This window comes from Bidens hawaiensis, unplaced genomic scaffold, assembly GCF_021521415.1.
Source record: "Bidens hawaiensis isolate Kalapana, Puna unplaced genomic scaffold, B.hawaiensis_p1.1 tig00045561_1, whole genome shotgun sequence".
Taxonomy (NCBI): Eukaryota; Viridiplantae; Streptophyta; class Magnoliopsida; order Asterales; family Asteraceae; genus Bidens; species Bidens hawaiensis.
This window is the reverse complement of record NW_027498124.1, coordinates 22,151-46,454: the sequence shown is the minus strand read 5'-3', so window position 1 is coordinate 46,454 and position 24,304 is coordinate 22,151. Positions and strand designations below refer to the sequence as shown.

Genomic DNA, 24,304 nt, shown 5'->3' with positions numbered 1-24,304 from the left:
TTAAAAGTTGATGGCCTGAGTTTATGGTTTTAATGTAAACGAGGTAAATGTCTAATTTGCCCCCGAGAAAGTCACATGAAGAAACAAGAGGAAATATGCCCCGAGTGAGTGAGTTCATGTAATATCATGTTCCAAGTTGTAATTATAAATTATAAATATTTTTTTACTTCTAAATTTTATATTTGAGCATTGGGTTAGTTCATAATCAAGACACAAATGCATATCTTGTTTTAACTACAAGACTCTTCTTCCATTATCTCAAGATTTCACTAGGAACAGTTTCTTATGTTTTTTGTGTGTCTAAATATATTGGAAAACTCAAAATTCGATTTAAATTTGGATTTCGGATTTTCGAATCTAATTAGCAATCAATTCAACTTTAGATTTGGAATTTTATTTGTGACTTTTATTTCTATTTTGTATATATTTAACATTTAATATGTATAATTTTTAAAATCAAATCAAACTAAATTCAAACTTATCGATTTCGAACCGAATTTGGAATCCAGTTCAAATTCAAATCGGTTTTCCTAAATGTAGTTTAAAATTAGCTCGGATTTATAAAATATAAATAATTAACCGTATCTAATTAACTCGGACGACAACTTTAAGTTCAATTCGTTAAACACCCATACTTTACTAGTTTACTTGTTATCAGCATTCTCTACATATATAAAATCTGTTTCGTTGGCAAGAAAGTGATAAAAACAGAAGTTTTATAACTAGGTTTAATTGTACTAAAATTTAACGAACCTGACACACACAATATTATTGTACTAGGTTAGAACTCGTGCTCCACACATGTAGAAAACATAATAAAAATAAAAAATTATTATATGTAATACGTAAATTCAATTATTTCATATAATAATTTTTATTTATAACTTTTTCTAATTAAGTTTTTGATATATTAGGCACTCTAATTTTAAGTTGAAAACCAAATTTTGGTATTTTATTTTTTAAAATAAAATATTCATACCAATATTGTTATATTAAATATTATGTATATAAAAATGCTATTTATAACAAATGTTGTCATGGATTTATAAGCTTAATTTATAAAGACTAAGGTTTTGTTATAAAAGAAAAATAAATAAAAATATATTATATTTTATAATAAAAAGAGAAACAACGAACAATCTTAAATGGTTGCGTTAAAAAAATATGAGAAGACAATGTGATATTGTGAACTATAGAAATGCTAATAATTAAATATAATTTTGGTTTTATAGTTGAAGAGGAATCACATTTATATATGTTCAGTCAAGAAATCAAACACAATTATCTCTTTAGTTGAGTTGATAAGCAACTTTGGTTTGAAACATAAGCTCTTAGGTTTGAAACACGTATCACACAATAATTTATTTTAGAGCATTCCCAATGGGTTTCTATCTTCATCTTTAAAATTTAACTAAAAAACATAATTTCTTTAATTTATACATCATTTTCTAATAACCTCCCTCAACCCATTCTTCATTATCATCTCTATATTTTTTTTCTCTTTCTTTCATTAATAATCTTAACTCCAAACTATTTTTTGTTATTATCATTTACAATATAAATTGATTTGTAATATATATTTATAGAAGGGTAGTTGAAAATGAAGTATTGTGACAACACTCTAAATTTGGAGGCTTCTTATATCATTTCGCTAAAATATAGAGATATAGTTTGAAGATAGAGAATGGGTTGGAGGATTATTTAGATGTTTTTTTCTAAATTTTATAAATGAAGATGTGTATAGAGAACTCATTGGGAATGCTCTTAAAAGCCTTATGAGTAATGTGTTATAATAGAAAAACGGGTCATGAATCATAATATAATAGAAAATAATGACATGAAATATACTTGGTATCCTATATGAAGTGTCTAGTTAAATGTCATATCGACAAAATTGTGTTACTTTAATTGATTAGTTAGATGTAACAAAATTGTGTTACTCTAATTGATTAGTTAGATTATTTAGTCGGATTTAAATAATCTCACCTTTAATGAGTTGGCCAATAATAATCTCACCTCCGGTATTTCCGGCTTGCAGTCCCACCTTTTCAAGGTTTTTTTGTTTTATGATACCCCATTAAAAATAATTAACGGGGTTAAGTTTTTGCTGATGTGGCTGGTGAGTTGGCAGTGTCATTACCCTACATGGCTTTAACCTTTTTTCCCCTCTATGATTAATTACGTGGAACACTAAAAACATTTCTCTTATTTTTAAAAACTGTTAATACTTAATCAATATTGAACCCACGATACTTAATCAATCAACCCAATTCATTTCCTAACTGAACCCTAATTCGAAGAACAAATTCGTTCAAAATCCCCAATTCGAAGAAAACGATTAGCAAATTGTTGTCCATCTAAACCCTGTAGCTACTTGAAGCCGCTGCATTGGAGCCACTTGATGTCACTTCCGCTGTCGATGACCATGTAATAAGACTTGGCCGGCGTGCCTAACCCGACTTTGGCCGTTGCCTTGTGAGATGACTGACGTCACCGGGGTTGATAAATCCTGTACTGTGTACGTCGAACTTGTGGGGCCACTAAGGGTTTCATATCTGAGAGGTTGGTTCCGGCGAGAGCGAAATTGAGGCTGGTGACGAGTGAGTTGACTCGATGGGTGTCGCGAGTGAGTCGGTCACGGGTTAAGGACTCGTGGTTGTCGTGCTGGGTGTGTCGGATTGAAGATCTAGGGTGTACGGTGAATGATGACGAGGTTGTTTGTGTTTGAGTTTGTGTTAACGTTTGTTGTTGTTGTTGGTCGGATTGTGTGTGGATGAAGGCGGGGTTAAAGATGTCGATGGTTTTCTGGACGGAGGAGGTGACGTCAAGGGGGGTGGTGGTGGTGGTGTGGCGGTGGTGGTGGTGAGGAGGAGAGAGAGAAAGAAGATGGGCTACCAACAGTACATAAAATCAAATTATTGCTTATGGATTAAGTTTTTCTATTTAGGATGGGCTACCAACTCATTTGACCAGTTGAATACTTGGCTCCAATGCCAGCCATGTAGGATAATGACATTGCCAACTCACCAGCCAAATCAGCAAAAACTTAACCCCGTTAATTATTTTTAACGTGGGGATCATAAAACAAAAAACCTTGAAAAGGTGGGACTGCCAGCGGGAAATACTGGAGATGGAATTATTATTGGCCAACCCATTAAATGTGGGATTTTTTAAATCCAATTTTCCTATACTTTATGTGTCTTACATTTATGATATATCTAGTCTTTTGTTTCTTAAATGACTAATACAAGGACGTACGACATGTTATAATATCATCCAAGTTGATCATAGTTGATCATATGAGTTAGTCAATTATATACAAGTAAAGAAAGTACTTTATCTAAAGCTATGTAATGATTCCGATCCTGAACATAACCATACAAGTTTTTGATAAGTTATGCATAGTATATCCAATTAATGTCATCCAATAATTCGTGAACAACAATTATGAGTCTTAGGTGAAAGTAACCATGTGCATATTCAAATCGATATAACAATCAATCAAATCAAGTATACAATAAAAATAGTGTCAATCCGTTTATGCCCTCCAAGTGGATTGAATTTGGAGGAGATTATTCTTAGTTGGACTAAAAAGTAAATGCAAACTGACTTGATATAATCAGATCATGTTTCCATGAACAGAATTTCAAATTATAAACCATACACCGGTGTGCAAAAGAAAAGATATAATTCAATAATTATTTAACGTACATTAGGTACAAGAATACTTATATTTCATGAAATCGATTCATGAAATCACATCACAAGATCTCGAAATCGTCAATACATATCCAATTACTCATTGGTTTATTGAAATAAACAGTTTTGGATCGTTAATTAATCAATTTTTTACTTTTCTTAATGAAAACCGTTTTTGAGCGTTTTAGTTTTTGGATGAGCGTTTTAGTTTTTGGCTGAGTGTTTTATTATTTTTGCCTTTGAGCGTTTTTGTTTTTGTCTTTGAGCGTGTCGCGTACCTATCGTACAACAATTATTGTGCGGTAACCTCACCCCTAATTACTAATGATGAAAAAATACAATATTCCAAATTTTGTTTTAAAGTGAGTTGCATGTTGTGATAATTGTTCGGCATGTAAGTGTAAAACGGTTGCTAATCATGTTGAGAAATTGAAGAAGTTATTCTATTTAACTAACAATCTGAGTGAGGTAGATATATACATGTAAGCATTCATATTCCTATAATCAAAGTGTAGAATATGGAAAACATGAAGTAAAATACGTTTGAATCCGGGACATTCTAAATCGTTGCAAGGCTTAATACATTTGAGGGTTTTAAGACTGAAATGAAATCGTTATCAATCATTGTGAACTACTTTATAGTGTAACACATCGTCCCTAACCGTGTCAGGTGTTACATAAATTTTAGTATATATATATGGGTTTTGAGAAAAACCAAGGCATGGTTTCTAATAAATCTTCTACTAAATCGTTAGGTCTATTGTGAAATATCAGTTTCTCGCCTTAGATAAACGTGGAGAGGGCGAAGTGGTTATGTCAATTTGTAAAGGACATACCAAAATGACTATATGTTGGCCATATATTAGATATATATACATCCTCGTAGCCAAGCAGGAATCGGGAAGATTCATAACACAAGGTACATATATATCAAAAGGTCTAGATACGTCACATAGACATAATATTGTATGAGAACCATTTTTTTACATGAGTTATCACTATTGGCTATGTGAAACCCAAGGATAACATTGCTAGTCGTTAGTTAAGAAGTAAACAAGAAGACTGGGACTAATACCCTTGAATAAACAAATTGTACAAAGCAACCTCACTTAGATGAGTAGTGATCCCAAGTTCGAGGTTTAAAAGTACAGCCTCATGCAAACTTAAGGGGGGTTGTTATACAACGAGACGATGAGTTAAAAAGACTTGCTTGGTTTGTTCATGTAATAACCCGTGACAATGAAAGAAGGCTAAGCATATGAATTTTAGTAAGTCTTAAAAACGTTCCTATGTGAGAAAAAAGTATCGGTGTTTTAAAAGTCAATTATGTGGACACAGTTCGTAAGAGCTCTCATAGAATTACGACAACATTCATGATCATAACGGTTATCTGACAAGGTATGGAAAAGTCGTGTGAAGTATATGCTCATCTACACAAACATATTATTTCAAGGACGTCACATTGACAACTAGTAAAATAAGCATGTTTCATAATTATATATGCCTAGTTATGAGCTTTCCATTTTCATGAACGATACATAATTGGATTTCACGCTACTAATTTGTACACATGCCTACTTCATTCGTTAAACACAAGCATAGTCAAGAATTGTTTTCACACAAGCTCGGTGATATCCGACCTTATAAACCTGCTCCAACCATTGTACTTGAGTATAGAAAATTTGTTTTAAAGGAATCATATCAAACACGAACCACAATATGTTTTTCTACTATTTGCTATGGTTTACTTCTGCTCTTTATCTCCACCTGTTTCCTTATGTTTTCTTTAATTAATTTCCTTTTTGGTTTAGTATGTAATATTCTTTAGTGTTTAGCACATATTTTGTACAACGTACATGTGTATACGAAAAGATTGAGGAATCTTTTACCCACAAACAAAACCTCATATATATGTGAAAGGGTGACAAGATCATGCCCATTGTTTGTAGGTTCAAACGTTTCTGACATTATCTTTCACATCACTTAAAGTGAACGAGCACTATGGCATGCTGATTTCCCCTAATCTATTTGTGTATATAAATTAACTTGAGTTTATATTTTTTAAAGTCTCGAACCCAAGATCTTTGAATATTTGAAGGATTTTGTCTATGTCACCCGGCCATCAACTCCAGAACAATCACTTAAGTTGTTAGATATCAAAAGAACTTCATTTAATAATATTATTGTTTTAATATGTATTATATTCAAGTTACATCCATAAAAAAAGTACGTTAATCGACTATAAAAATAAGTGTAACGAATGTTACATATATACGAGAGTGTAATTTGCATAGATGTAATGAACACTTACATATTTGTTCCAACTATGTAAATTGTCAATGCGCGTATTTTTTTTAATTATTTTCATTGATGTAATTTACATATGTGAAAAAAATTTGTTTATTAAATAAGATGTGGTTCGTGTGTGTGACTGGATGCATTCTGATTAGTGATTTTCAGTTTACTAAATTTGGTCCAATAAAGGTATGGTCTGTCCTGTTCTATAATCATAAATCCTACCGACTAATGATTAAAAGAGTGTTTTAACTTTTAATTAACATTTATGCGAGAATAATAAATATGTATACTTCAATAACTTCTAAATATGATTGTATTCATTTTAAAAAATACATTTCAAAACAGGACAACTTTAGGGTGTTGGGCAAAGCAGCATAAACTGAATAAATATTAGCAAAATGGAATTAAAGAAAATGAAAGTAGACATGACCACGCTACCCCCCTAAATATAACAACCTGGCTTTAACCATATATTTATCGTATACCACATGCCTCGTTTCCAACTCACCCTCATTTTAATTTACTCATTGTCCTATATTTTTTTTTACTTTGTATAAAAGAGTTTATACTAATAGGGTGGGGTTATAATAAGAAGTAGAATGTATTTATAAAGTGTAAGAAGTAATCTGGTGCATTAAACATGTTGATCTGATGATGGATATGGAAAATGTGTTTATTGTGTGGTGTGTTTTATTTTAGTTGCGGTGCGTTTATTGTGCGGTGTGTTTCATTAGATTTAATGGTGAGAACACACTTTTGACACTTCTTATGAAAAATTTACTTCTTATTATAGCCTTGCTCTATACTAATATTGTTTATATATGAAATTTCAAAAATATATATGCAATAAACAATAAGATACAACTTGAATAAGAAACCAACTTTCTAAATAATAAAGACTTAATTAACTGTAATGTTTTTAAGACTTAAATGAAATTAGCAAAATAATGTTCGAATTCTAAATCACTCAAATATAAAGGGAAAATTTGAACATCTAATTTTTATTTTGTTTTTTTAATGGAAAAAAAATTGTTCTGCTTTATCATTATATTTCAAAAAAATTAATTATAGTGATATTCCTATATTTAAATATTAAGTTGTAACAAGTATTTCTACCCGCATATTGTGACATAGTGCGTTAAATGTGTTAAATGTTCGAAAGCTACTGCACCTTGGGACAGGGACGCGGCGGGAACTGGTCAGCATCGGTTAAATTAGTTTAGGTAAAAGTTTTGTGGTTAATGTTGAAAGTCTAAAAGCTTTATTGTAAAATGTAAAATTAATATGGCATAAGTTGAAAGGCTGAAGTTTTGTAACAAAAGTTTTATAGAGTAAAAATATTGAGGCAAAAATTAAAAAATCAAAAGTTTAAATGTTTAATTAATAAAGTTGAGAGGTTAAAAGATAAGTGTTTAAAAAACACTAATAAACTAAACTAAAGGAGAACAAAATACACAAAACAAAAGAACATGGTGTCACAAATAAAAGAAAAATAACAAAAGTGTGTTGACAAAAATATGATAAAACAAATTTCCCCACATACCATATAATTTATGATAATTTTTTATATTTACGGGACACAATTTCATAGATAACTTGACAAAAGAATGTTACACCCAAGAAAGGTTTGGACAATATCAAACACGCTCCTCAATGACAACCTTCTCTACCCCCAAGCTCCTTATGCTAAAAGCATGTATTTATTTATATTTTTTTTAATGAAAAATAAATTAAATCGTCTTTTTAATTTATATATTCTACTAAAAAAATATTAAATCTGATACATATCATCATTATAATGTGTATATCTAATTAAATTCAATATCTCCAGGCGTAACGAGTTACAAATTAATATGTGTCATTTGTTTGTGTTCTCATGACCTAAAGAAAAGGTGGCATAAAAATGACATATAACTTTTTTTCTTAATGTTTGATAATGTTAATTTTGTTTATTTATGTTAGTTTGTGCGTTTATTTTAACTTTTTGTTTGTATATCACTTTTTGTTAACTTTCTAATGTAAAAGTGTTTAGACAATAAAGTGTAATTTTCAAGTGAATGAAGATATATTTTTTTTATCCCCCGTATTACGGTGGCTGTTTTTCATTATTCGTTTATAATATTTATATACTTTTTTGAAGTTTAACTTTATTTATTGTAAGAAAATTAATAATATACTTAGAGTTTGATGATAAAAGGGTTTCACAAATAAATAAGATGTTATAACCCGGTGTAAAAATTATATGAGTTCGGTAAGATTCAAGACCCGCTTATTTTTTTTTACTATAAAGTTGTTTCTTAATTATAAATAATATATTTAAAAAAACATATAATAATTTTTAGTATATCCCTACTTTATAGGATTTTTATATCAAATATTTGGTGAGATTAGTTTTTAATTTATTGAGATGTTATAACCCGTTTAAAATATCTGGGTTTGATAAGACCCATACCCATGAATTCGGTTCAAATGCATGACAAACCTCCATTTAAAAATCAAGCAAATATGATAACTCCAAAGAAATGGGAAGCGACCACATCGCGACACATATGATTTTTATGTCTTCGTTTATATATATTACTAGTTTGATCCTCCCGTGTTACGAGAGTTTATTTAAGTTTTTGTTTTTAATCGTTTTGCTATTTTATGATAATTTATTTTATTTTTTAACGTAGTATGTTATAATTTAATACATATATATTAGTTTGTTATTATAATTTTTGGCTTTTGGGTATTTTCAATTGAGATGTGTAGGTTTTTTAGATTTTTAACGAACAAAAATACACGAACACGAACATGTTGATTTTGTTTTAAATGAACAAACATTAACACAAATATTTGTTAATGAAAACGGCGACGTTGATGTAGTTGACGATAGCGGGTAGTATCGGAATTTAACCGGCGACGGATGATAGACCAACAATTGAGAACATGTAAAGAAGATAAATTAAATTAGGGTTTGAAGATGAAAGTATTTACCAATAAATAAGATCTTATAACTCATTTGAGAGCTATTAGGGTTTGATAAGACCCATAACCCGTGGAAATTAGTCTTTGATGATTAAGGGGTTATTGCATAAATAAATGAGATGCTATAACCCGTTTAAGGGTTATCCGGGTTTGGTGAGACCCATGACCCGCGAAATTATTGTTTGATTATGATTAGTTTCACAAATAAATGAGATGCTATAACACATTAAAAGACTATATGGGTTTGGTAAGACCCATACCTATGATTTCGGGTCAAATGCATGAGAAACCTCCATTTAGAATTCAAGCAATCTGGTGGCTTTAGAGAATGAGGGAGACAACCTGAGAGCGACACTTAGGATTTTATGGTAGACAATTATATAGATAGTTAGATAGATAGATGGTAGAGGACAATTGTAATATTTAATTTGTTTCGTTATATTTAGTGTGCTATATCATTGGTGTTATATTAAACGATTTAATCCTATATGATCATGTTCTTTTAAATTGGTTTATATTTGACCCGTAGTAAATTATGTATTCACCACTGTTTCTAGGAATGGCAATAAAACCCGAACCCGATGGGAAAACCCGAAACCCGACTTAAATGGGATGGGTAATACCCGACCCATTAGGGTTTGGGACGGGTTTGGGATTAATTTTAAAATTTTTCGTGGGTTTGGGACGGGTTTGGGATTTATAATATACCCGATTACCAGTTAACATAAACCCATTTACCCGATCATATACCCGATGTACCTAATATAGCTTATTAGGGGGTGTTTGGTACAGAGAATGGAATTGTAGAGAAATGGAATTGCAGAGAAAGGGAATTGGTCTAGAGAATGAGAATTGACTGTTCTGTTTGGTAGTACAGAGATTTCAGTAGAGAAATATAGTTGAGAATCATTTCTCTTGTTTGGTACATAGGAAATAAACAGAGAATTATATCAACTTTATCATTAGCACAAGTATTTTTTTCATAACAAATATTTATTAAAAAATAAAAAACATATAAAAAGATGTATAAATTCCAACCAAAATATGCATTGATCAAACCAATTCACATACAAAACATAGTTTTTAAGCAAAAGACATCAACCATAGTTAAAACCAATTCACATACAAAACATACTTCAACCATACACAACTATCCCATTGAACCATCGGTATACAACTCGACCATCTCAATTTTCTCTTCTATTGTCAACGCAAGAAAAGAACGTCCTAGATCCACATCTTTACCAATCAAATGAGCTGCTTTGAACCGTTTTTTCGTAGTGATACCTGGTAAAGCTTTCAACTCATCACTAACCTTTTCATAGATTTCACGAGCCTCCATACCTTCTTTGCTAAGTTGTTCACCCACCATCTCCCCAAATCGAAGCAAAACTTCCTTATATCTTTGCAAGACTCTCGATATATCTCATCTGCATCCGTGCTTCTACCTCTTTTGCGCTTGCTTGTTACACTTCCTGTTTGTCCTTCAGATCTATCAACATTTGGAACGGCTTCATCAACAAAATCAAAGTCTTCAATATCAACATGTGAGCTTTTTTGCGTCTCTAGAACAACATCTTCTTCTCCAAGGTCAACTGCTTTACTACCAGTAGCTCTATCCTTACCGAATATGGTACACAATTTGTCATAGAAAGGAAATGACTTGTCACGAAAATTCACAGCACCTTTGTGAGACTACAAGACAATTACAAATAAATTAGACTAAAATTTTAAAATCTAAAAAATATATTTTTTAGAATTTACCTTCACGTATTCATTCCAAACACTATCATCGGCAATAATACAACATTTTTGTTCATCCCAACCAAACCCACTTGTATGCACCATATCATATACAATGCTAAAGTGTGTCTTCCATGTCTTCATCCTAGACTTTATATGTGGTTCTGCTTTGAGGCCAGAGTTAGGAAGACTTACATCTAGCAATTGTTGAACACCATTTAAATAACCTGGTTTGAATCAATTGTCAGCACCAGCATACTTTCCGGATGCATGTATCTCCATTAATGCATCAATTAGCTTTGCATCTTCATCATTTGTCCAGGTATGCTTGCTCCGAGTAACTCCTCTCACTATATTTGAATCTGCCATGTCTACGTACAAATGCATAATTATACAATTAAAAATCATAATTCATGTAACTACAAATACAAATATAACAAGAAACATTAATAAGAAACAAATAAAGTGCATAAATAAACATTAATAAGAAACATCCTTGGTTCTACAAATAAAAAATACATAATTGTCAAACATAATTAAGAAACATTGTTGGCACGCTGCGCACGCATCGCAGTCCAACTATTAAACATTTCATTAGCAAGAAGGTCTCTACGATCGGTCCATTCTTGTGAGGGCTCGATCATAGAAATAACATTATCATGGTCATTTGCAGGTTGTGTGTGATTTACTGGGATTTCGTTATCAAGAGGGTCTTCACTCATTGTTGTTCGTATGAAATTGTGCAATAAACAACAAGCAATGATGATACGTGGCATGGACTCTATGGGATGATATGAGTTATCACGCAAAATAGCCCATCTATCTTTAATCATTCCGAAACATCTTTCTATAACATTCCTGGCCGATGAATGTCTCATATTAAAGAACTCCTTAGCATTCGTAGGAGGACGAGACCAATCGTTAAGATGATAACGTTGACCTCGATATGGAGTTAAAAATCCTTCACCATTTGTATAACTGGCATCACAAAGGTAGTATGTTCCTACAATTAACCATAAACTCTATGTTAATTATCATACTTAAATCTATGTATATTCTTTGAAAATTGTCTATCACATACCCGGAGTTATTTTAAGACCATTGGGTCTACTGATTGCATCACGCAAAACTCTACTATCAGCTGCAGAACCCTCCCATCCCGCTAAGACATACGTAAATAAAAGGTCTCTCGTACATACTACGAGTACGTTAGTACAAATCTGCCCTTTTCTTTTCCTATAAGGTTTTCTATCAATAGCAGGGACTTTAACTTTAACGTATGTTCCATCTAATGCTCCTAAGCAACCCTGAGTTAAAAGAAAACATTACTTACTAATTTATGTTAGCAAAAAATATCTTTAATAAAAAATGTGTTTGACTAACCTTAAACCATTTCCATCTTTCATCAGTTTCATTATCTGGCACTGGCACGGGTGACTTGTAGAGTTCTTTGTGTAATCGACATATAGCATTTAAGACTAACTTGAAATACCGACTTACAGTTTCCCCGGACCGATGAAATCTGTTGACTAGTATCCTATTCTTTGCATTATGAGCAAGGGTATGTAAAAACATAGCAACTTGCTCATCGACTAGCATGTTTTTACTATTCTTTAGTCCCCCTCTAGTTTCTAGCATATCACAAAGTGTTGTAAACGCATGTATATTCATTCTTATGTTAACAACACTCGTAACATCACTTTCATAAACCATCCTCACCATGTTTTCACGCCTATTATGGTAACTCATTAAATATTTTGTACGTAAAGTCATTGACTCAATCGACCAACGCAAATGATAAGTACACAACATCCACCAACGAATCGTAACATAAATGACATAAAATGCACCTATGGCAACTATTCTTTGTCTGGAAGGTGATCTTGCCATCTACACATAAAAATATAAGAAAATTCAAGAAAAAGCAAATAACTCCAAAATATAATCCAAATAGTAGCAACAAAGTGATCATGAAAGCAAGAAAAATGATTACAGGCTACTTTATTCACTGACTTGCTGAATGTTGTTTAATTGCCAATGTTTACATCAATATATATGTTATTTTGGATGAAATTAAACATCCAAGTTTCCATGTGAGTTACAAGTCAATGTTATACAAGATCCCTAAGGTTTCCATGTGAGTTACAAGTCAATTTCTAGATAAAAATGGTGTAAAAAGTGATGATTTGTTGATATGTAGAAATCTGAGTTTTTTGGTCAGATTTGAGTTTGTAAATATAGATTTATTTATCAACAAAACAATTGAAATAAATTATGAAAATATTTTCACAGAAACTTCAACATCTCTAGGTGTTTATATATTTTTCTCAAATTTTTAAAGTATGCATAAGGTTTTCAACTAAAATGCTAATTATCAAAGGTATCTAAAACTTACTGTTCAGAGTTTGTAAATGTCAAAATTTCTCAAAAATTGACTACTCAGGATTTGCATACAAGGCCAATTGGAAAATATTCTAGACACTTAAAATGTTCATTAGAAAGAGGAATGAAGTCTAAAACTTCAAAAACAAGAGAGTTATGCTCTTTAGAAGTGGACCTAAAATCTGTCAGTCAAAAACAGATTTGACCTTCGGTTTTATTTTTCACGTTTGGGTAATCAAAACTTCTCTAAAAATTACGAAACCAGTGGGGTTTGAAACTAGACTCTTTGAACTTAATGTTAGACTCAAGAAACGATCAATTTGCATCTGTTATGATCAAAATATTGTTTGAACAAAACAGCATTACAGATTTCATCAGCAACAACATTCAAGCAACTCATGTAAACATTCAATTTATCGGTTCCAACATTCAACCTAGCATCTAAATATCATTCTAACATAAAATTCATGATTCAAACTCATAAATTTCATACCATATAATGTTCAATTCCCAACCTAGACATCAAAGATTTCATCAAGAGTCGAATTAAACATAAACCATTAAAATCTAACATATCTAAATCGATTACCAACAACATACAAACATCCCACGATAACAATCGGCATCAGCAGCTGAGTTTGGATCGAGGTTTAGGTCTGGTCGAGCATAAGAAAGTCGAAAAAATGAAAGTTTCATACCTAGGATCGTTGGAATCGAAGCAAGGATCGCGAGTACGAACTCGGTTCTTGGATTGGAGATGATTTGTGGGTGATTAGAGGCTGCAAGTCGATCGAACAGCAGGGAGAGGCGTGAGTTTGCTGCTGTAGATCGAACAGCAGGGAGAGGCGTGAGAGAGTGAGGCTGAGAAATGAAACCCTAGAAATCCAATTCTCCGCTTTTTTTAGAGAAACAAAATCAGAGAAATGGAAATGGTTTATTTTCATTTCTCACCTCTTTCTTTCATAAACAAACAAGAGAATTCTTTCCAATTCCATTTCTCACCACTCAATTCCCTCTACCAAACACCCCCTTATATGATATATATATACTGTATTCCAAATATATTATTTGTCGAAACTTGTTTATGTCAATTATTTGAGATATTTTATCTTTGTGGTAACTATCTTTATAATGGATTAGTTATATTTTGTCAAATTTTATCAAAACCCGATAGAAAACCCGAAACCCGATGGGAAAACCCGAAACCCGACGGGTAATTACCCGATTAAAACCCGACGGGTTTGGGATGGGGTTTAATAACCGGGTATGGGTTTGGGAATACCTTAACCCGTCCCAAACCCGACCCATTGCCATCCCTAACTGTTTCTGATAGTAGTTGACGTTTGAGTCGATGAACAAGGGCACAAGGCACTTTTATAGACTTAAAACACATTAGACATATAAGTATAGAACCGATACAATGACATAGTTTATAAGCTCACAAGACAGATACACTGTTTTCATTAACAATAATCGCCAGCTAGTCTACTATGAATCTCATGATATCTTTTTGACGCTCTTTTGTCGTTACCCCGTATAGCTTAACTAAAAAACCAGTGTATATGTTTGATTGATTGTACTAAGGGTTTGTATGCACAATTATAAATGTTGACGCCCAATATACTTTTGTACGTGAAAAGCAACTACAACACTGCTATAAACTTTGTAATATTTGATACACTTTTCTTAAGGCTTGGGCACATTGTTACATCACTTACATGTCTATGCATTACAACTCTTTGACCTCACAAGAAGTGTTGCCTCTTGATGCACAAGTGGGCCCAACCCCTATAACTTTGTTTTTTTTAATGCATTGTTATAATGCTAGAAGATGTTAAAAAATGTAAAAGAAATATGAATTACTCACCAAGATCCATACCAAACTAAAGAAACATATTCAAGATTTATTTGGTATAACTAAGGATGTATAATTATCTCAAAAGTAAGTTGTAGACGTTTTTTTCTTTAATTGGAAATAAAGACAATCATTTCAACCATGTATATTTATATTTCTCTCTTCTCTCATTTCATTCACTTCATAAAATTGCATTTCATCAAATATATTATTAACTTGTAACCAAATTTTTTAGAGTTATATTAAAGTCATTTAAATCTTTCTTTTTCAATTACAAAAGCCACTTCTATATATTGTGGAGTTTTTTTAATATATTTTTTTATTTTTTTTAACAGCATTGTTGAGTTTTTTAATTTGTTTTTAAGTTTACCTAATGTAATTGTATTTTGAACTTTCACCAATTTTTAAATTTATATAAACCAACTTGCCCCAAAATATTAAATGTTTATGTTGCTGCCAGCTTGCCAAGTCAAAATTGTATGGATAATGGGCTTTTAGGATTTTGGGCTAAAGCATTGGGTCATTACGCACTGACCCATATATATCTATTAAAAACATGGAATTTTTAATTTGGCTGAGGCCCAATTAGCGCAACCAAGAATCTAGTTTTTTATTTTTCCTTTTTCGTATGACGAATTTCTTTTTTAACATTTGTCATCTGAGAGACTTGAACTTAACACCTCCCCTCCCAACTCAGGTGTTTTAAAGGCTTTACTTTATTCTATCACGAAATTCGTATTAATGATCGTCAAGGATATTGCTTTGCTTATTAGTCACAAACAGCAGATACACACCCTCCATCGGTTGGTACACACTATGCACGTTTTCTGTCTCAACACGTCATAGTTTTCTTACAATCGATCTTAAAAGAGGCTAACTAAATAAACTACAAAAAAGTTAATCAATGTCAATCGACCACCCAGCCTCCCTTATAGCCGGCCCTGATGCACAACTACCGGCTCTCCATCATCATCGTCGTTGTCGCCGCTGATCCTCTTCGTTCTCCCTCTTTCTCTCGACTTAAGAAGCACGAAGACGGTAAAGATGATAAAGCAAGCACCGAGAGGTTGTAAGTTGTGCATCAAAGCACCCAACAGAATTGAACAATGATCCTTACTCACATCACTACTTTACTAATTAATATATATAATAATAATTTTAAAATTTTGCATTTGTCTGCATATTTTTCATTCTTCATCTTATGTATTCTGTAGTTTTGTCCCCAACAGGTATTTAACTAGCACAATGTTGATTATCAATGTTTAATGATCGGTTCAGACTGCGTAAACCCAACCGACTGCACTGCAATTGACAATGTTTTTATTTTTCTATAACAGGAATTACAAACAACCAACTGCTCACACTGCACTCCAACCGACCGCCTTTTCAACTCCCTTTTCCTTCATATAAGATCTCACCCTTTCAGCCTCCTCCCACATCCCTCTCGAATCATACAAATTCGAAATAATTACATAATATCCATCATTACTCGGGTCACGTTCCATAGCCTGTTTTGCAATCCGGATACCCATTTCAGGATTATTATGAGTTTTACAAGCACTTAACAAAGCACCCCACAAGCCTCCATCCGGAACCATTCCAACCGGCATAGACAAAACCAAATTCTCAGCCTCACTCAGATAACCCGACCTACCAAGAAGGTCAACCATACATGTATAATGTTTAAGACTAGGTTTCAAACAATAATAATCCACCATTCTCCCATACAAATATTTCCCTTCTTCAACAAGCCCCGAATGATTACACGCCGAAAGAACCGCAAGAAAACTACGCTTGTTCGGTTTAACATTCGACAACTCCATCTCTTGAAACATACTTATCGCTGACGTGGCATCCCCATGCATTCCATAACCAGAAATCATCACGTTCCATGAAATAATATCCCGTTTGGCCATCTTGTTGAATATGTTTTTAGCCTTTTCAAGGTGTCCACATTTCGCATACATGTCGATTAACGCAGTCGTAACGGGTACGTTCGATAAAAAACTTCCTTGTTGATCATGCCGTTCTATATACTCGTGTATTTGAACACCTTTCTCAACCGATGCCATATTAGCACACGCAGAAAGCACGCTGATTAGTGTTACAGGAGTTGGTTCCACGCCTTCCGAAATCATATTATTAAATAACGAAAACGCCTCGGTGTAACAACCGTGGCGCGTGTAAGCGGAAATCATCGTGTTCCAAGTGATAACATCTTTACGTGTTTTACTAAACAACTTTCTTCCGGTTTTCAAGTCCCCAATATAATTACCATACATGTCTATAAGTGAATTTGAAACCGATACATGCTCGTTCATCAATCGCTTCACAGCATAACCATGAACACATTTTCCTAGATTCAGTTTTCCCATATGTGAACACGAAGAAATAACCGATACCAAACTGTAATGATCCGGATCGAGACCTAAACGTAGCATTTTCGCAAACAAGTTTATACATTTCTCCCCATAAGTTAACCGTCCAAATTTACAGTACATTGAAATCAACGCATTGTGAACCATTTGATCCTGATCATAGTTTCGTCTAATCATAAACGCGTGAAACGTCTTTCCAGCATATACGAACGTCGAGTTAGCCAAACCAGACACCACACAACTAACCGCCATTGGGTCGGGAATAATCCCCGAACCAATCATTTCCATAAATCCACTTACGCATTGTCTAACACAACCCCGTTTTCCATACACGTCGATTATCACCGTCCATGATTTCAAATCTTTAACACGAACTTCACAAAACGACGAATCTGCTTCCTCAACAGTCCCGCATTTCGAGTACATATTCAATATCGAAGATTTAACAAGCACCGAACATTCAAGTCCTGATTTTGCAGCCATTCCATGCAAGCATCTGCCAGCATACGCGACCCCCAAATCACCACACCCCTGAAAGTAGGGCTGTCACTTTTAACCGAAACCCGAAAAAACCTGTACCCAAACCCGAACTAACCCGACTCGTAACCCGAACCCGAACTGAAGTAATTCGGGTTGGGTCTCGGGTTTGATTATAAAATTTGGGTCAACCCGAATAAACTTTTAGTTTTGAAATTAAATATATTTTTATGTATTATAGGCTTAATCTTAGCCGCTAAAGTTATCAGAATCCGGCTCTAATCGACTGTCGTCATTCTAACTATTATGGATCGATTACTTATTAATTTATGTTTTCCGTTTATTACTACTAGCAACCGTAATCGAACAACCAAATCACGCCCGATTGTATACGATTATGGTTTGAGTTAGTTTTACTCTTCTTTTGAATTGTTTTATTGAGTTAGGTTCGTATATTATTTGATTATTTGTGTTATAAGCAAAGAAGAATATGTTGTTTTAATTTTAGCATTGTAGTTTAAAAAAAAATTGGTTTTGTGTTTTATTTCCAGGATACTCGAAACTCGATTAACCCGAAAAACTCGTGAGAGATTTGGGTTGGTTTCGGGTCAAGATTTAAAACTTTGAAACCCAAAGAACCCGAAACCCGAAAAACGAACCCGAAGAACACCCCTACCTGAAACCCGCCTTCTAAAGTTCTAAAATTTGGCCTCTGGTCCGCTCTCACCATCTCGCAAACACACTCCAATCCTTTCTCACTCTCACTGTTCCGCACATAACTGACGACAAGCGCGGTCCAGGCAACGACATCTCTCACAGGCATTTCATCGAACACCTGGCGGGCACTCTCAACACAGCCACATTTAGAGTACATACAAACAAAAGACAACCCGATTGCCAGATTCTGTCGAAAACCCATAATTTTAAAGACCAACCCATGTACAGTCATCCCATAACCCAACTCCTTAACCTCGGAACAAGCAGAAACGACCATGGGGATGGTGAATTGGTTGGGTATGAGATGGGTTTGAAGGCGCATGGAGTGGTAGTAATGGAGTGAGTGAGAGTACATGTGGTTGGAGAAAAAGGCTTGGATGATGGAGTTCCAGAGGAAGAGGTCTTTGTGGGGGTGGTGGAAGACGTGTTGGGAGGACGTGGGGTCGTGGAGAGTGGCGTAGAGAGAGATGAGTTTGGAGGAGATGAAGAGGTTGGTGGAGTGGTTGCCGGTGGTTATGATGTGGGCGTGGTGTTGGGTGAGTGTGTGGTGGGGTGGAGGTGATTGGAAGGATAAGAAGGTGGTGATGGGTGAGTGATAATGGTGGTGTGGAGTGATTGGTCCGCCATGGGTGAAGACTGATATGAGTTTCTTTTTGTATCTGTACATGTAACGGTGAGGAGGACGAAGATGAATGGGGGCACGGATTAGGACGAAGTAACTAGGGATGAAAAAAAAAGCACGAGCCCGACAGGTATAATCGAAACCCGAAACAAATGGGAAGGGTATATGACGGGTGAACCGTAGAAAAACCGTTAAGCGAGCTAAAAGATATAAATGCATATGCTTAACCAATTAATTTCATGGAATTAGTTGACTATGGTTACTTGTATAATTGCATGTATAAGGAGATAGATGATGAAATCACGAGAAAGTGGGCGAAAACGACGAAGAAAACGGAGTTGAGACGAGAAAGATATGAAGAAAACGAGAAAAATGAAGATGGTGGCTGAAGACCACCGTGGGCCACGGTTCAATTGATCAAAAATGACCAGAACTCACCGTACCGTGAGTCCTGGCCATCGTGGAGGCCACCATGGCCCACGGTGGGCACCGTGGGGCACTGTGCGAAGCTGTAACTGCCGAAAATCCTTGTGTTTATTCTGTTTTTTTGGTGTCTTTTCACCTATCCAACATTTTAGAACAACCTAGAGGCGAATTTTGAGTCCAAGAACAATAGTTTGGTGATTGTAATTATTGATTTGGTGTTTGTGATTCATATGGGATTAGATGATACCCGGCCCGATTACCCGAAAACACATACCCGTTTACCGAATTATATACCAGATAATTTTTTGTATTTCATAGGTTGTGAAGCATACATATATAAAAGACTATATGAAAATTATAATGATATTATTTATTTATTGCTACACTTCTATATATAGAGTGATAAGAGTTTCTTCTTGTTGTATATGTACATGTAACGGTGAGGAGGAAGATGATGGTGGTCGTGGGTGAGTGGGGCACGGATTAAGACGAGGTAACAGCTTTTTGTGGTTGACATCAAAATACACTTTCAACATAAATGGACACAAATAAACTGTAAGAAACCGATTGGAATTACATGAACTATGGTTTAGATAGAAACTGTCTCCTTATTGATATCGCTGGACTCTTTATGGTAAATCAAGAACCCTAAATTAGTAAATTTCTACTCTCATTCACCCATGGAGATGACTTCATGAAAGCGACTTTGCTATTAATATACAGAGGCAATCAATTTCTTCCTCAATTAAAGTTTGAAGCATGGTAGGCGGCTTCAGTATGCACAACCCCCAAATGCTTCCGCCTTCCGGCATAGGAGATGATAAGGTTTTATTTCTTAAATTTCATTTTTAAAATGTCTACGGTTATCTCAAACTTGTGATGGAGATCATTTGATTGGATTTGTTTGTTTTATATCACGTATTTATCAAAGATTTAGTATTTGGTTCTGGAAATTAACAATTACCAACAAATTGAACAAATTCCAGTTGGGTAAGATGGAAAGATATTGTCTGGTGTTTTAGTAAGGTAGCATTAAGTTTAGCCTTTTCTTAAATTTTCAATAGTTTAATAGTTTGTGGTCAACTGAAACATGTCTTGGATAGAATAATGATGGTTCTTCCATCTAACTTGCTTAATTTTGGTGTCGTTAAAGCTAAGGCTTACCGGGGTAATAATGTCATTTACTTTGTTTCATTTCCTTGCATCGCTGCGGTAATAAATTAATAATGCAGCATACGGAAACTGTTATGTTTATGTTTCTTTTTGGGTTTGGAGTTTTTTTTGAAGTTCGGAATGTTTAGGTTGAAATTGTTATGTTTATGTTTTCTTTCTTTCTTTATTCGTTTGGTGTATTTTTTGGAGTTTCTAATGTTTTGGTTGAAACTCTTATGTTTACACATAATTGGTGCATTTCTGATTTATGGTTGCACATTATTGCCTTTTTGTTACTCATTATGCAACCTAACAGTGTATGTCAACAACGTAGGTCCTTCTTGGTACTGGAAGAATAAATGGAGATCATGTCAAAACTTGATACAAAAGATCGCACACTCTTACATAATCGCTCGGCTGTGTTATACCTGTTGTTGCAGGTTTCTTTCATCGAATCCTAATAGTTATCCTTTATCAAAAGGTGTTATTTCCATTTAGTATAATTTGTTTAGATTATGTACAGAAATCCTTTTACTAGGATTGAGTAAATTAGTTAAAGTTGTCACATTTTGATTAATATATGGTATCTTGGTTTGTCGATCTCAATCTATAATTAGGTAGATAATAATATTTGTTATACTACCATATAAGCTTTTTGAATAACCTGTAAGCTTTACCAACCACATATGCATTTTATGAGTTAATGATGTACATATGTATAGATTTCAATTATATAGATGAATATAAGTTGTTTGAACATGCCCGCCACTGCATGTGTGTTGCAGAGGTGGGACAGTTCGTGGATGAATAATGAATGTAATTAGCATACTATGTTAGTTCTAACTCAAGCTTAGCTCAAGTCGATATATAAGCTCATGCTAGCTCAAGTTCAAACTTAAACAAGCTCGCAAGCCTATTATTATATGACTAACAATATTCAGACTATAATATGGATACTGTACAGCAGATTGTAATGATGAGTTTTCACTCGCAATCTGATACATTTTTTTAGCGTGAAAGGATAACACTTGTGTATATGGCTGATTGAATATGATGCAAAATTAATGTTCATTCACCAGATAAGTTTCATTTGTTTGTTCATTTATTCATATATAGAGCACTAATCGATTTTTGTACCTTTGGATGCTATTATTGCTGGGCTGGTATATACTGATCGCATGGATATGGACCATGTTGAAAGACTGCTGGTATGGTTCAATTATTATATGTTAGGCATAATTAACAATTATGGGCTGGATAAATGAGATGAGTTATGGCTATAAAAGTAATTTGATTTTCTTTGGGCCATTAAATATGATATAGTTTTCATTTGGATCGAGACTTATATGTAAGAAACTTATGAATGTATATGTATTATTATATTTTTTTTTCTTAATTTCATAATTTATTATACGCAATCCCGTGTATCACACGGTTTTATAACCTAGTATATTAATATAGGAAAGGAAATTGTTTAAACTACTCTACTACAATTGGTTTTAAATTAATGTTAGATTTGAGTAAACGAAGTAAACGGGCGAATATAAATGAACAAACATTCTTAATGAATGGGCATTAACAAACGGGACATGGGTTCATGTTTGTTTGTGTAATCAGATAACAAAAAAGTGTGGTCATGTTCGTTTGCTTGTTAAATGAACAAAGACGGTTTACGAACTGTTTGGTTCGTTTACAGGCTTAGTTATCAGACAATGATGGCGGTATAACTAATAAGTACTTGGTATTGACATGTTTTGATTTTCTTCCATTTTTTACTACCTTTTAAATTTCATTTGTTATTCCAGATGTCAAACATGAGCCGTGGTTTGGAACACAGTAGACGGAAGAAAATATTTCTCCATCCCATTTAGAGTTATGGAGAGATCCTCCATAAATAGACGTGTCACTGCATCTTCCAGCAAAGAATGAATTCATTCCGCGAGAATTTTCCATTCGTGCAAACAAACTATCATTTGATTCTATGGGCGCATCCCCACCAAAATGTATACTTGATGAGTCTTTGATGAAGTTTTGGTACAAGCTCGACACAACATTTCGTTCTCCACGCGCGAATACTTATTTCCGTGTTACATTTTGTAACATCCTCAAAATTTTGATCCAAATTTGACAACTTAATAAAGTTGAGGGATCAAAAATAATATTAAAGACAAGTCATGGAAAAATATTAAATAAGGAAATATAAGAAAAATAAGAAATAAAAATATTTCCGAAGTAAAGTTTACTTATATGAAAGAAAAATCCATCCCACATTGGAAGATGTAAGAAAGTGGAAGCATTCCACTAAGGTATAAATAAGGAAAATGGAATCCATCCCACATGATATTCTTTTATGAATATCATGCACCAAGTGGTCTTAACGGGCCCGACGCGCACGCGCACGCGCTCGGGCGAGGACGATGGCGACGTCGAAGGGCGTTGGCGCAATGTGGCGCTTTGATGGCGCACTTTGCACTTAGTATTTTTGGACAACGAGAACTACCGGTGGCTCACTTTTTCTAAGTAATGGGGAAGAGGACCGAAACATGCCACTGAAAGACTCTACTGAGACAAAGACGGGCTGTCAAGACTAGAAGTGACAAGCTACAAAAGATAAAGGACTAAAAACGAAAAATAATATCTAAGAACTCATCGCGGTACGCGATGAGTCCAAGAAGATGGCCATCGCGGTACGCGATGGACCATGATGACTCAGAGACACATGTCACACTTCGGCGACACGTGGCAACACACCAGGACACGTGGCAGAACCTGCCAGACCACGTGGCGACACGTGTCAGAATGATACCGTCGCGGTACGCGACGGTGTTGAAAAAGGTGCCCATTTCACATACATTTCTTTATAAAACATAACTCTTTTATAATATTTTCAAATAAAATATCTGAGCCACCAGATAGCATATAATGACTATAACAATAATCTTCTATTCCTTCTTGCTTGTCTGTTCTAACCTTTCTTGTTTCCCTGTAACATGGGTGGAAAAATATGTCAGCACAAAGCTGGTGAATAACGCTGACTCTAAAAATATCTTTTCAATACCTTTGTAAAACCAACAATAATACCTTTGTGACTACTCATTAGGCACCCAACTAAATTGGGATCAAATTACCCTAAGTACCATGTACAATTAATTATATACACAATATCATTTCTCTAAACAGTCCCGTAGACCTTCAGAGGCATGTTGATGATATGCATGGCCTCGGGGAACTCCAAGTCACCATCTATGTTTGGATCCAGACACATGTATACTCTTAATCAGAGTGTCCGTTTCTTATTATTGTAACACAAAGTTTTAAGGATTCGTAAATCCTATGCAAACATTCTGACTCAGTATAAAAGGTTTAGGGCGTATTCACGTTATTCTGTTTATAATCAGTTTCTGTTACTGATTCCTGTTTTCTGTTTCCTGCTTCTTGTTTTGTTACCTCGGACCTATAGTACGAGAATAATATTTTGTATAAATAACTAGATCATCGATCTAGCTTCAGACCTTTAGTCTGTTTGTATAGCTTTAACCTTGATTAAATCATTTGTTTATATAAAAAATTTGGACCTTTAGTCCT

At 34.0% G+C, this 24,304-nt stretch overlaps 1 pseudogene; it reads right to left on the bottom strand.

Moving 5' to 3' along the window:
• Positions 1-16,305: 16,305 nt before the first annotated feature.
• LOC143595837 (pentatricopeptide repeat-containing protein At4g39952, mitochondrial pseudogene) lies at positions 16,306-19,186 on the bottom strand (annotated as a pseudogene).
• Between the last annotated feature and the right edge of the window lie 5,118 nt (positions 19,187-24,304).